This window comes from Apis florea, unplaced genomic scaffold, assembly GCF_048593485.1.
Source record: "Apis florea isolate Af1SG1 unplaced genomic scaffold, ASM4859348v1 contig_2272_pilon, whole genome shotgun sequence".
Taxonomy (NCBI): domain Eukaryota; kingdom Metazoa; phylum Arthropoda; class Insecta; order Hymenoptera; family Apidae; genus Apis; species Apis florea.
The window spans coordinates 5971183-5983722 of NW_028256549.1; positions in this window are offsets into that span (position 1 = coordinate 5971183).

A 12540-nucleotide genomic window follows, 5' to 3' on the forward strand; every position below is an offset into this window, starting at 1 on the left:
GTGTATATAATAAAATAAGAGTACATAAATTAGTTTATTAGAGTTTCGTATGTGTTTTCAGGAATTTTTTTTTACCTTTTTTTATTCTTTTTTTTTTTTTATTGACAAAGAATTTTGCATTGGACGTATAATGAAGTACTCTTCGCGTTTTCTTTTAAGATATTAATATTATATTAGTGTTGCGAAATAGAAAAGATGTTCCACTCACGCGTTTGTTCGGATTTATATTGAGTGGATAATTATTTTGGTAACCCTTCTGGCTACCTTCTCGTCGGATTTTTCTTTTCAGCATGCTCTTATTGAGAGCATTTGTTATTAAAAATACTGTTAAATTTCTTTTTTATGATGAATATCTTTTTAAATTATAAATTATGTAACATTATTTTGATAATTTGATTTTTTTTCAGGAAATATAATGTTTCTTTTTTCAGATATAAATTACTAATCCAGTAATTGAGTTTGTTACAGATACGAATTGAAATAAGTAAATAGAAGAGAGAAGATTTAATTACGAAATAATGTTCAATCTTCAATCTTTATTTGTTAGAATCTAATTATCTGTTATTATTAAGTTGGTGTTTTTTTAAAATTTCTTTTATCGTTTGTGTTGCATAATGATAAAAAAATTTGAAACATACATCAAAAGAAGAATTTATGTGAAAAGTAAAGAAAGTTTTGTGCAAAAGAAGAATAGATATCGTGGATCTTCAATTTGCAACAATCTTCAAATGGTGAGACTTATGAAATCATTATTATTTAATATATAATATATAATTTATATCATATAATTAATTATAAATGATATAATTATAGCATATTTTATAATATGAATTAATTGGCTGCAAACGTGATTATATTTTTTGTAAATAGAAAATTTAGTAAGATAATAGAGTAATTCTTCGATTTTCTTATTTGATTTTTATTTTACTTTATATTTTTTAAATAATTTTGTATATATATTTGAATTATAGCATATTAGAAAGATATGGCATAAGAAATATTGATCTTTTTTGTTGGTACTTTAGAACATGTGATAAAAAGATATTTCGTTAGATGTCACTTTTATTGTCTATTTCTTGTCTTTATATCTCATCTATTATCGAGAGTCGGTAATTTATTGTCGGTAACAGAGTAGCAATGGATCTTTTTAGATTTTTAGATTTTTTCATGGGATAAAAAATAAATAGGATTATAAGTTTATTGTATATCGTTAATTAAATAATTATATTAGTTATTAGATAAAGTTATGAGCATTTTTAGCAAAGTTATTGCATATATAAATATATTTACATTAATATTGTGCTCCAATTTATGTTTTGTCGATATAGGAGAAAGTTTCATGTTAATTAACATTCCATGGTAATGTAGGTTATTTTAGAATTCTATATTACCATAATAATCAAACGAACATATTTCATATATTTTTATCAATCAAGTAACAAATAAAATTATTTTATTTACAATTTAAACAAAGAAAGAAGAATTATTTCTAATCATTATTATTTTCATTTTTAATACCTTTTTAATATCAGAAAAAATTATTTTGAATGATACATTTATTTAATTACTTTTATAATTTTACAAAAAAAATATACAAATATAGAGAAATCAAAATTATTGACTTAAACTTCATTCTTTCTTGAAAATAAAACACACGTCTTTTGAACTTAAAAACTTTGTTAATTCTAAAGTATAGAAAATTATTTGTCTCGAATTTCGCGTCACGAAACGCGATTTTTGGTGATTGATGAAGTATCGCCGAAGAATGTCCTAATCGGTGATCGGGTTCTACTACGTCTCATTATAAGCAGGCAAAGTCACAGAACCACAGTTTTATCTCAGATCTTTGGGGCTAGCCTTGTTAGCAAGCTGAACTATGGACTATTACATTTATCTAACCCGATCCACCGAAGTTGGAACACCGTCGTTGGTTTCTCGGTACGGCAGTGATGGATATTTCACGGTTAACGTCCTGACACTGTCGCACGTTCAACCGAAACTAAAACCCTCTTCGTCTCGCTCCAAAGAACGTGCTCTGTAACCTTAATTCCGTTCTTCAACCACCTTCTCGTTAACATCTACCTTCCCTCTTGATTTTCTTCTTTCTTTCTTTTTTTTATCTTTATCATTGAAATCGACCAGGACAGAAAGTTGTTAGAAAATAAAATATTCGAAAAGAAAATTTATCACGATGATTCTTTGAATTATTTTGTTGAAAAAGAAAAGATACTATTATTTTTAAAGTATTGATTTTTAGATTAAAATAATATTTCGTAATTTTCTTAAAAAATTAGAAAGAAGAAAAAGTTGTTTGTAACTTTGCAAATCATTATATACAATATGATCATTAATATTGTTTAAATAATTTTTCTATTAAATTTAAATTATTAATTTATAATTTAAAATCAATTTCTGCCCGTATTATGACACTTTTTTCAAATAGATTGCAAGTTTTCGCAATTTTTTTTCTACAACAATCAGATGCAAATCACAAAATATCATTAAACGCATTGAAACTCATTCATTCCTATGATCACTCGTTTGAAAATTGTCGCGTGTCGTCGATTATCCCTTCCCCGTTGAAAAAGGAAAACATGATTATCACGGGTAAAGAAAACGTTGTTCCAGGAAATTATACCGCGAGGGCAGTTTCCAATGTCGCTAGTATATGTAGCTAGGTCGTAGATAAGCTAGAATTATGATGGTCTCCGTTTAAGACAATTAAGGTAGAACCGGTTAACAACACGTGTTACAACCAAAGCCCTTCCCGTATCTCTACTTCGGACTCATAACCCGGCGTCATGTCTTCTAACTAAGTTCGCTTAAGCTACCCTTAAAACTGGCTCAATTATTGTCCATTGGTCCTTTTAGTGGCAAGCGTAACGCGTGGACATTACTAACTCCGTCGAGTTAATTTCACGTAGTGAAAATTTTGTCCTCGAGCGATAGGGAAACGTATACCTGTAGAGTTGACAATAATTATTCGTTCGCGATACAGTAGAGATGGAGAGATACAGCGACTATGCCGGTTCGACGATGTCATTTGTTACCGGTATATCAGATCTATCGCGCATGCGCGTCGCGTACGCATGCGCAGAACGGGCCACCGTCCGAAAATTGCTAAATTTTCCTAGCTGTTTTTAAAAATTATTAACTATAGTTTTGAATTACAAATACGAAATTTAAATATTTCTGAAAATCATCAACGTTTTATGAAATTTAATTTGTCATACTTCAATTTAATAGTTTTGAAATAATGAATGGTGTAATACGACTAATTTTTAGGTTAAGAAATTTATTTCAACGCGTTGTCAAACTTCTTTTAAGGGGCGATGTTCCTCACGAATATCAGCGACTTTTTCGTTTCTGATCCAAAAAGAATAACGTGAAAGATAGAAGTCGGAGCCAGTTTTACCAAGAAGAGAGTCAAAGGCCACGTTTAGATGAAAAACTGGTTTATAATTTTGATCACGTCTCGCTACAGACAAAAAAAAAAAAAAAAAAGAAAGAAGAAAAAAAAGATATTTAAGAAATTTACTTGGAACTAGACAGAACTATCGGTATATCTCGAAGCGATAGATGTGGTACATTGATAATAACGGAATAAATCGGATTTTATAGTTCAACAAATCCAAGATTCTCTTCTTCTTATTCATTTCTCTTCTCTATTTTGTCAGGCATAATTCATTCATGGCACACGCGTAGTAACGCAATCGTGGGTTTAAATGGGCTTTTATGGACAGTTCCGGTTTTACATGGAACGATTTAATCGCGTTTACCCGCTTTTACCCACCTCAAAGTGCTACTCGTCATTTTCCCTCGTACGGGTCAATTTCTTGGAAATTGATTTCGATCAGATTATTTACTATCTTTTTGAAAAATATTCGTACAACTCAGAATACGTTTACTTTCAGTATCGAGAACGATATTTTCGAGAGGAAAGGATTTTTATAAATTTCATAAAGTTTTTAATTTTCTTTTTTTTTTTTTTTATTTTATTTCATTACATAACTGCTTTAGAGTTAAAAGAAGAGTTAAATTCGATGGAGATAGAAGTCGTAATTAATTACTGGAACAATTGAACTGATTTAAAATTTTACGAGGAATGATTTTTATCAAGGAAAAAATAGAATAGCAATTCGAAAAATTTGGTGAATGCACAATCCAACGAACAGTCAAAACAGTGCTACCAGAGTAGCAGGTTAGAGCTGGCAATGATTCGAAAGATTTATCCTAGAGCTTTTTGTGATCGGAATTCGTCGTGTCACATAGGATGACAATCGTTTTACGGCGCATTCCGTGGCATGAAGACTGCTTCCTCGCGATACCGTGTTATTAATACACGAAACGTGATGTGGTTGTTTCGTGGACAGCCAGTCGTGGAGAGCAGGTGAAAAAAATGCGGCCGTGGCTCCCTCTAATTTATGATCTTCTCTCTTGTCGATGCTCGGCTGGTCCACATACTGTCCGCAACCATTTTTTTTTCTTTTTTGTCTTCGGGACAAAACACGATGTTTCGAATAGAAAATTCGACCAAAGGGACCATTGATCGATTGAACCGATGTAATTAGTAATATTTTACAAGTTAAATGTTCTCATTAGTGTTAATAAATTTTTCTCTGGAAGTAATGTAGATAGATTTATTTTATTTTATTCTTTGACATCTAATGAAAAAATTTATCTATTATTACGGCTAAGTTAGGTTAGAAACTACTTATCAATTTAATTTTCTGTGAGTATAACTCTCTCAAAATTGAAACGAAGATGGAACAAGATGGTGGATCACGCGAATTATTTCTTGCAATTATTCCCTTTCACGAAGTTGTAGACGAAGGAAGGAGGAATAAAGGAAGAGAAATCGTCCGATTTAACGTCTTAATTCGCGAAAATGCTCGCGGCGGTCCAATGAGCAAGACGAATTGCTGCCGATTTGCATTTAAGCGCGAGATAAAGCGGCCCCCTCGAGCAAATTAATCCGCCATTTTATTTCTCTCGCGTGGTCGTGAGAGATCTTAGATCCATGAAGACTCGATTATTTGATTAAGTTGGAAAAAAAAAAAAAAAAAAAAAGAAAAAATGTACAATCGAAAAATTTTCTTCTCACATCTCACGATTTCACCCTCGTTAATCGTATTTAACATCTATCAAATTTATATCGATAGGCATTTTGCAAATTACTTCTGCCATCATAAATTATCACCTTGATTATTCGTTTTCTTTAAACTTAAAAGCGGTCAAATGAAGAAATATCGTGTTTCAATGTCGTTTATATAATTTTTGATATATTCACTTTAATTAAGATAATTATTTAGTATGAGTATCAAGATCGAATTTTAATTTATTCTGTATCTATTTAATTTCTGCGATGATACACAAAGAATATCGAAACATTTTTTGAAAGGGGCAAGAAGAAATACGAGCCACCAGTTTTATTGGTTATTTCAATAAGGTGTCGTACAATTACCACACGAGTTATCTATTTTCCAGTATATATCGTATATCTTATCGCATATTTAATATCCTTGCCTATTCTCTCGCGTTTTAAACTTGATTCCGTGTTTCACTGTGCCACTTTCGTAATTAATTACCAGGAAACTTTTACGCGTTCTTAAGGCACTTCTAATCACAACATGGAAACGAGTCGTGTGGATTTTCGCTATAAATCACACCCACGATCCACGATGTATTACGAGTCAAGAATATCTATTATGATTACATCCTCTCATTTTTCTCCGTTTTCAACTCGAAGAAGTGAATTCTTCTTCACAACGATTGTATAGACGTTACTTATTAAATTATCAAACGTTATTAATGTTTAAAATTTGTTTATTTTTTTTTAAATTCATTCTATGCAATTTCTTTTGCAGTTAAACAATGATGGTGAAAGGTTTTCAAAAGTTTCGAAAAATTTAAGATTTTCGACAATCAATCAAGATGCTCAAAAATAAAATTTCCAATCTCTTTTTAGATTTGATAGCATCGATGTCTCAAAGATTTTCTCTCTCTCTCTCTCTATTTTTTTATAATCAAGTTTTAAAAAACTGTCACGATCAAATTTAAAATTCTTAAACAATTTTTAAATATCATTCCAATTTCCAATCATCATCAGAACTTGAATAAAAATTTCCTTATTAATTGAAATTGAAATTCGATATTAAAATTGTAAGATAAAAGTAAAAAAAAAAAAAAAAAAATAAAGGGGAAAAAAAAAAGAAAACATGAAATTTAAACTTAATCAAAACTGATTGGTTGGACACCGTTTAAGAACAAAGTTATGAAATGTTCTTTTGGGGTGCTCGAAAGGTTGGCAATAACGGTTAAGATTTAAAATTCCTATTTAGATGGAGAGGCAGAGGAGTATAGGTAGGAAGGAGATGGTGTCTTTGCGAAACTCACTCGGCCGTGCCTCTATCGAGATACTGGTATCGATATCGCGTGTCAATTAAGCGTGACAAGTGCGACAGAAAACAGCGGGAGAATTAAGCTCGACGACGTGAAAAGTACGTGGGCGAGCATTCGTGGTTGTAACACGAGGCAGATATGTATACGGTATAGAGAAGCGTGTACTCCTCGACTCGTGCAGGTGTCGACTCCTTTTTCTTCTCCCCTTCCTCGTCATCATCATCATCATCATCTTCGATCTCTTCGTTTTTCCTTTCTTCCTTTCTTTTTCCTTCTTTGCTCTTGTTTCTTTACTACTCTTATCTTTTTGTCCTACCTTTTTCCCTTTTTTCGGGGATAATACGCCTGTTGGCAGGCCATTACGAGTATTCGTGCATCGTGACGACGTTTAATCAGGCTCGATATAATACGGCTTCCTGTGTTTCTGTCCGAGTGACAATTTTTCTTTTTTCTCTAAGAGTGGAGAACTTTCCTTTTATCCTTCATAGTACACGATTCACACACGATTCTTTTTGTTATTTTTTACAGATTTGAGATTCGTTAGACATCCACACAGATAATATTCGGCAACAAGCGGGGAAGTCTGTAAAATTATAAACGTCAACAAATGTCCCTCGTCCGATATTAAATTTGCAGGGAGACAAAATCTCCATAAACATAATTTCTCGAATCAATTTATATTTTTCGCAACAGCATCGACAAATCTCGAACTATCCTTCTCCCTACCGCTACGATCTTCTACGAAACACTCGCTCTGATCTATCCGTGGCGATATTCGTACAGCCACTCCACCATCCATTCGTGTGATTCCATACGTGTTCGGTTGATTCGAGGACGGTTGACACGGGAACATTCTTGGTGTACGGCGATGAATCAATTCGAGAATGAATCCACCGACACGGTTACACACGGGCTCCGTGTACACCGAGAGATGGGCAAAGGTGCTGCTCGGTCTAAACCGAGGGGGAGGGGATAGATTCACACCTGTGCGCGTGGGCGTGTTGTAGCCGAGCAAGTTAGTGCAAAGGCGAGCATTACTCCAACGGCGTTCCCTATGGACGATTATAAGGATCTTTATGGCGGCAGGAAATTCTCGATCGAGGGAGGGGGGAGCCGAGGGTTGATTCATTTCGAGATGGCAACGTTCGATTGCATTACACGCGTACCCTGTAATACGATTAATAAAATTCTTACTCTCGAGGTTCCGGGGTTCTTGAGATCGAATCTCAGAGAGAAATTTTTTTTTTTCTACTTTAAGTCTCGATTGTCTCGATTTCTCTCTCTCTCTTTTTTTTTTTTTTTACGAATCTCGAAACAATTTAAAATTATTATCCTAAATTATATTCTTCGAAATCGTCGTTTCTTTCGCCATGTTTTAGCGTACGTCAGATCGAAATTTGGGGCGAGGGACAATTTTCCTCCCTTAAACGATTCGTAGTAACGGATCGATACGAATTAAATTATCCTTCAATTTACGGGTGTTCCACCGTGACAAAAGGTATCATCATCATCATCATCATTATCATCACCCCTCCTCCCCCCCCTCCCTCCAGAAATTTGTGCAATTCGTGAAAGCTGATTCCCTAGAAACGGGATCGCGCTCAAGGCGGCCCTCGCGGCCGTCTTCAATTGCGTACAAGGAAATTTCCGAAAAATATCGATTCCACCGAAATCCATATATTCCGAGAATATCGTGCGTTGCATAATATGAAAGTCGGTGGAGGGTGGAATTTCGCGAGAAAAGCGGTTGTTTTCGAGCTGGATAAAGGAAACCCGTTCTTCCAGAGGGGTGAATTAATAATAAAGGAATGTGTAGTTGATTTACGAGCTATTTCTCTACAGGCTGTTTCACGTTGGGTAAAATTTTTAATGTTTTGATCGATGATAAATTGGATTGTCGTTATAATTCAGGTATTTAGATAGTAATTAATTCATCAAGCTTCATCAGGTGTCATATATAATTGATCTTGAATTTGTCAAGTTTGTTTTAAATTTGTGATTTTTAAAATGTCTGCATATTGAATCGAGAAAAGTCGAAAAAAAAAAAAAAAAAAGAATAACGAAAACAGTATGAGAAACTATAAGAACAATTTTTCTCAGACAAAGATGAAAAGAAGAGGTTAGTCGAGAGGTAAAAATTCATTTGAAACATCCTGTACTCGAACCGCGCCCGTTTCGCAAATTGCTAGGGCCACCAATCTGTGGGAAATTAATAAAATTCAGCGTGACGCGATGCTCGAAGGGAGGAGCCTCCCCGTCCACAACTGTTAATATTCTTATCGACTTATCTATAAAGACGAAGCATCATGTTCGAATTGCCCTCGAGCGTCCTTCAATTTTCTTCCTTCCTGGGAAGAACTGCATTTTAAGAAATTTCGAATTCAAGAAATATAACACGAAAAATAAAGAATCGCAAGGTATACATGTATAAATCAATTTTTCGTGTGTCTTTTTTTTAAATTCTACTCGTTCCTTCCTCGATACAGTAGAATATAATATTTAAAAAATAAAACGTGGATAAAACGTACGAATCGAAAATGAATGAACAAGAAGGACACTTTCGCTCGAAATCAACCAAGCTTACTGCCAATTTGTAACCAACGAGTAGGTTAGGTTAGAATGGATTACCTCCATATTCGTTTCGAACGACAAACTCCAAGAAATTCCTTCCTTCTCTCCTAACCGATCCCTATAACTTCTCGTGTACGACACGATAATAATAAAAATCCAAGACATATATATATATATATATATTTAAAATCGAATTACAGCGTCCTTCTCGTAGAGATGGAATTAAATTAAATTCTCGTTCTCGGGGAAAGAAGGAAACGTAAAGCTCAGATGCGCGGGTACGCAGCAAGATTACAGGTATAATTCGTAATTTGGTGGACATAATCGCGAGCCGCGTTAATAACGAGCAGCGGCCCCCTTTGACGCGTTGATATTTCATCGGAGCGGCGATATAATTATATTTGAGTCGCGGTTGTAACACGATTACAGCACGTGCACACGTTATTATTTCGCTTTGAATAATTCATATATACGCTTCTCGGGACGAGAGAGCCGTATGGTGATCCCCCTCGTATCGAGGCTCCATCTATCGTCATGGGAATCAATCTACTCCCCCTGTTCCTGTTATTCAGCCCATTTATTCCGTGTTATTATCGCTTCGACGTTCCTCGAAATGAGACATCCGATGTCCGGGAAGACGTTGATCTCGATCCTTGAGAAAAAGGGGGTCCTTGCTGCCCACGATACGATGCAAACAGTTATGGAAGCGCGTTAGAAAGGTTAGCGTGGTAGTTGGGAACAAAAATCGTATCTTCAATCGGAATGTAACGCCGCGACCTTGAGTGTCGATTGAGTGCAAGTTTTGAAACTAATGAGACGAGATAATTGCGGTTTGGAAATTTAATTATAATAATTTTCGCCAATACCATTTTGTCCAAGCTCGATAAATTGGAACAACGGGATGGTTTAAACGATAAATTAGAGAGGAATATAATTTTAATAACAGTATATATTTCGAATAATTAATTAAACGTAACATTTGGACTTATCTCGATCATCGATGTCCTTCTTGAAATATTTCGATAAAAGTTCCAGAGAAATCACCTCGAGAGAAAATTTAACCGAGGAGGAAGAATCGAGAATAAATTTATCGGTAAAATTATCGCGTACCAATTAACATATCAATATTCGCATTGACCGCCATTCATCACGGACCGATATATACCGATCTAATTATTCATCGGGTGCACATGGCGCGCTTATCTCTCCATGATAGTTATCTCCGATCGATCTCCACGCGAATAATTATTTCTAAACGCATCGTCGTCCCGCCACGTCGTTCCACGCCCGCAAAATTTGTAAATTGGCAAATTTCAGAGTGGGATAATACCGGGCGTAATCTCAATGTAAATAATAAAATCGAAAGTCGGTGCATTAATATACATCGATCCCGATGGCCGATAGCGATCGTCATGTCTGATTATTTACGTACACGCCTTATTATTCGTCGAATGAATTATTCGATCTTCTGCCCGATCGCCCGGCAGATTTATCATCAGAGATGGCTTGGACGCCCTGTAATTTCCTGAGTTTCTTTTTTCCCTTCCTTCCTTCCTTCTTCTTCTTCTTCTTTTTTCTTTATCCCAAGTCAAAGGTATACATGGCCGAGGAAGAGGAGCGTTAGCGACGTTTAGGAAAGAAACCGGTAATTTTCGCCGTAATTAACCGTAATTAACGGCAACGATTAAGGAATCTGTCGAGAGCCATGATCGACGCCCCCTCGTTTAAACGGCCTCGAAATTCTTCTGCCTCCTGACCGAAGCTTTTATGGTTCCGTGGTTCTTCTTCTTTAACACAAGCGTGGCTTGTTCGTTGAGCAATGCCGATGCCCATTCGTTGCTGGATATTGGAAAAGATTAATTTTTGAAACGGGATATATTCTCGCGTGTAACGTTTTAGAATTTTAATAATTTCTATTATTACGCACATTGGCGATTAAGCGAATAATTTTTATTCTGTATTTTCTTCTTCTAAATAATAATTTTAAATCGCTCGTTTTGAATTGATTTTCATTATACTGATTATGCTTGAAAACGTGATGAGAATTTGATTCTATATAATTTCTTTCACTACGTTTCTACGAGTGATTTTTAACATTTGAAAGGTAAAATTATAAATGCACACCGAAGAAGATTGCTCGAACTTTGAAGTTCGTTTTTTCTGGAAAGATTTTGTTTTGACGAGAGTTTTGATTGTATTATACATCAACATGGTATCCACTCCTCTTTCTTCGAAATTCAACGAAAAACGAGAGTTTTCTCGGGTCATTTAATTCCCACGAGGAACGCGTCATAATGGTCTTTGCGCCACACCTGCTTAATATATGATCTTGGAAAAAGATCTTCGTTTACAGCTCCTCATTTTTCACTCTCATTTGAGCCTATACATTCATTGAATGGCCTTTGAATATTAGGTACTCATTATTTTTTATGAGAAGTTGGGATCATTTTAAAGATAAAATTTTAATAAAGGTAATAAAATCGTCAAGTGCATATGTGTTGACTTTATCAATTTTACAGGTAGAATTTTAATTTAAGCATCCTAGCATTTTTTTTGAATTTTGTGAAAAACCCTGAATTAATTAATCCTGAATAACTCTGGCAATTTTACATTATTCCAACAAGAGCTCATCGATTCTCGAATAATTCTCCACCTATCTCACGATAAAACTGTAATTAATTTATATTAAGACTCTCGAGAATTACTCTCAAAAAGATCTCGAAAACATTATTTCTTACTGATCATAAAATATCCAAAATCATCCTTAAAACTTATCAATAATCAATTCGATAATCAAAGACAAGATACTTTATGGCGTTCCATTTGAAAATGTTCGAGGCAAAGCTCCTCTCTCACCATTTACAATCGTTGCATGCAACGTGTACAAAAGGCAAAGAGACGCCAGCTCGAGCAAAGTCGGCCTACTACAATGGCGGTTGATTTTTTGCGGCATTGATCGCGCGGATTCCCGTCGGTAATCCCCCGGTTCCTTGGCCGGTTGGTAATGAAGGCTCGCTTCTCAGAGGGTTGCTGCCTCCTTTTTGCCGACCGCGTGGGCATGAAGATGTAACCCAGCGCCGCAATAACGAAGGCGAATCGCGATACTCGGACAGATAGGTCTATGGTGATGAATGCTAGCAAGCCTGCAGCATGCCGCGCTATCAATGGGCATCTCTGCTGGCTACCTTCGTCCCGATTGCAAGTCATTCCTTCGACTGTGGTAGACTTCTCGTGTATGTATTTTATAAAGGCCAATCCATGGGATTTGATACAAAAATTTATTGCAATTATTATTTTGAAAAATATTTACTCGTACATTTAAGTAATCGTCGAAATACTTTCGATACGTAATTTTTGGAGTATAATTTATAGCTCGTTCGGTAATTTTCTCTTTATCGTGATGTTATCTTGATGATGGCTATCTCGATTTTGTTAACCTATATGCGAATGAAATTATTCATGGATAGTGCATTATTTGATTGCTGATGAATATGGATTTATTTGCCTAAAATACGTATAGATCGTGGTTTTAAGAGAAGTTTTATACAACTTCCGGGAACATGGTTG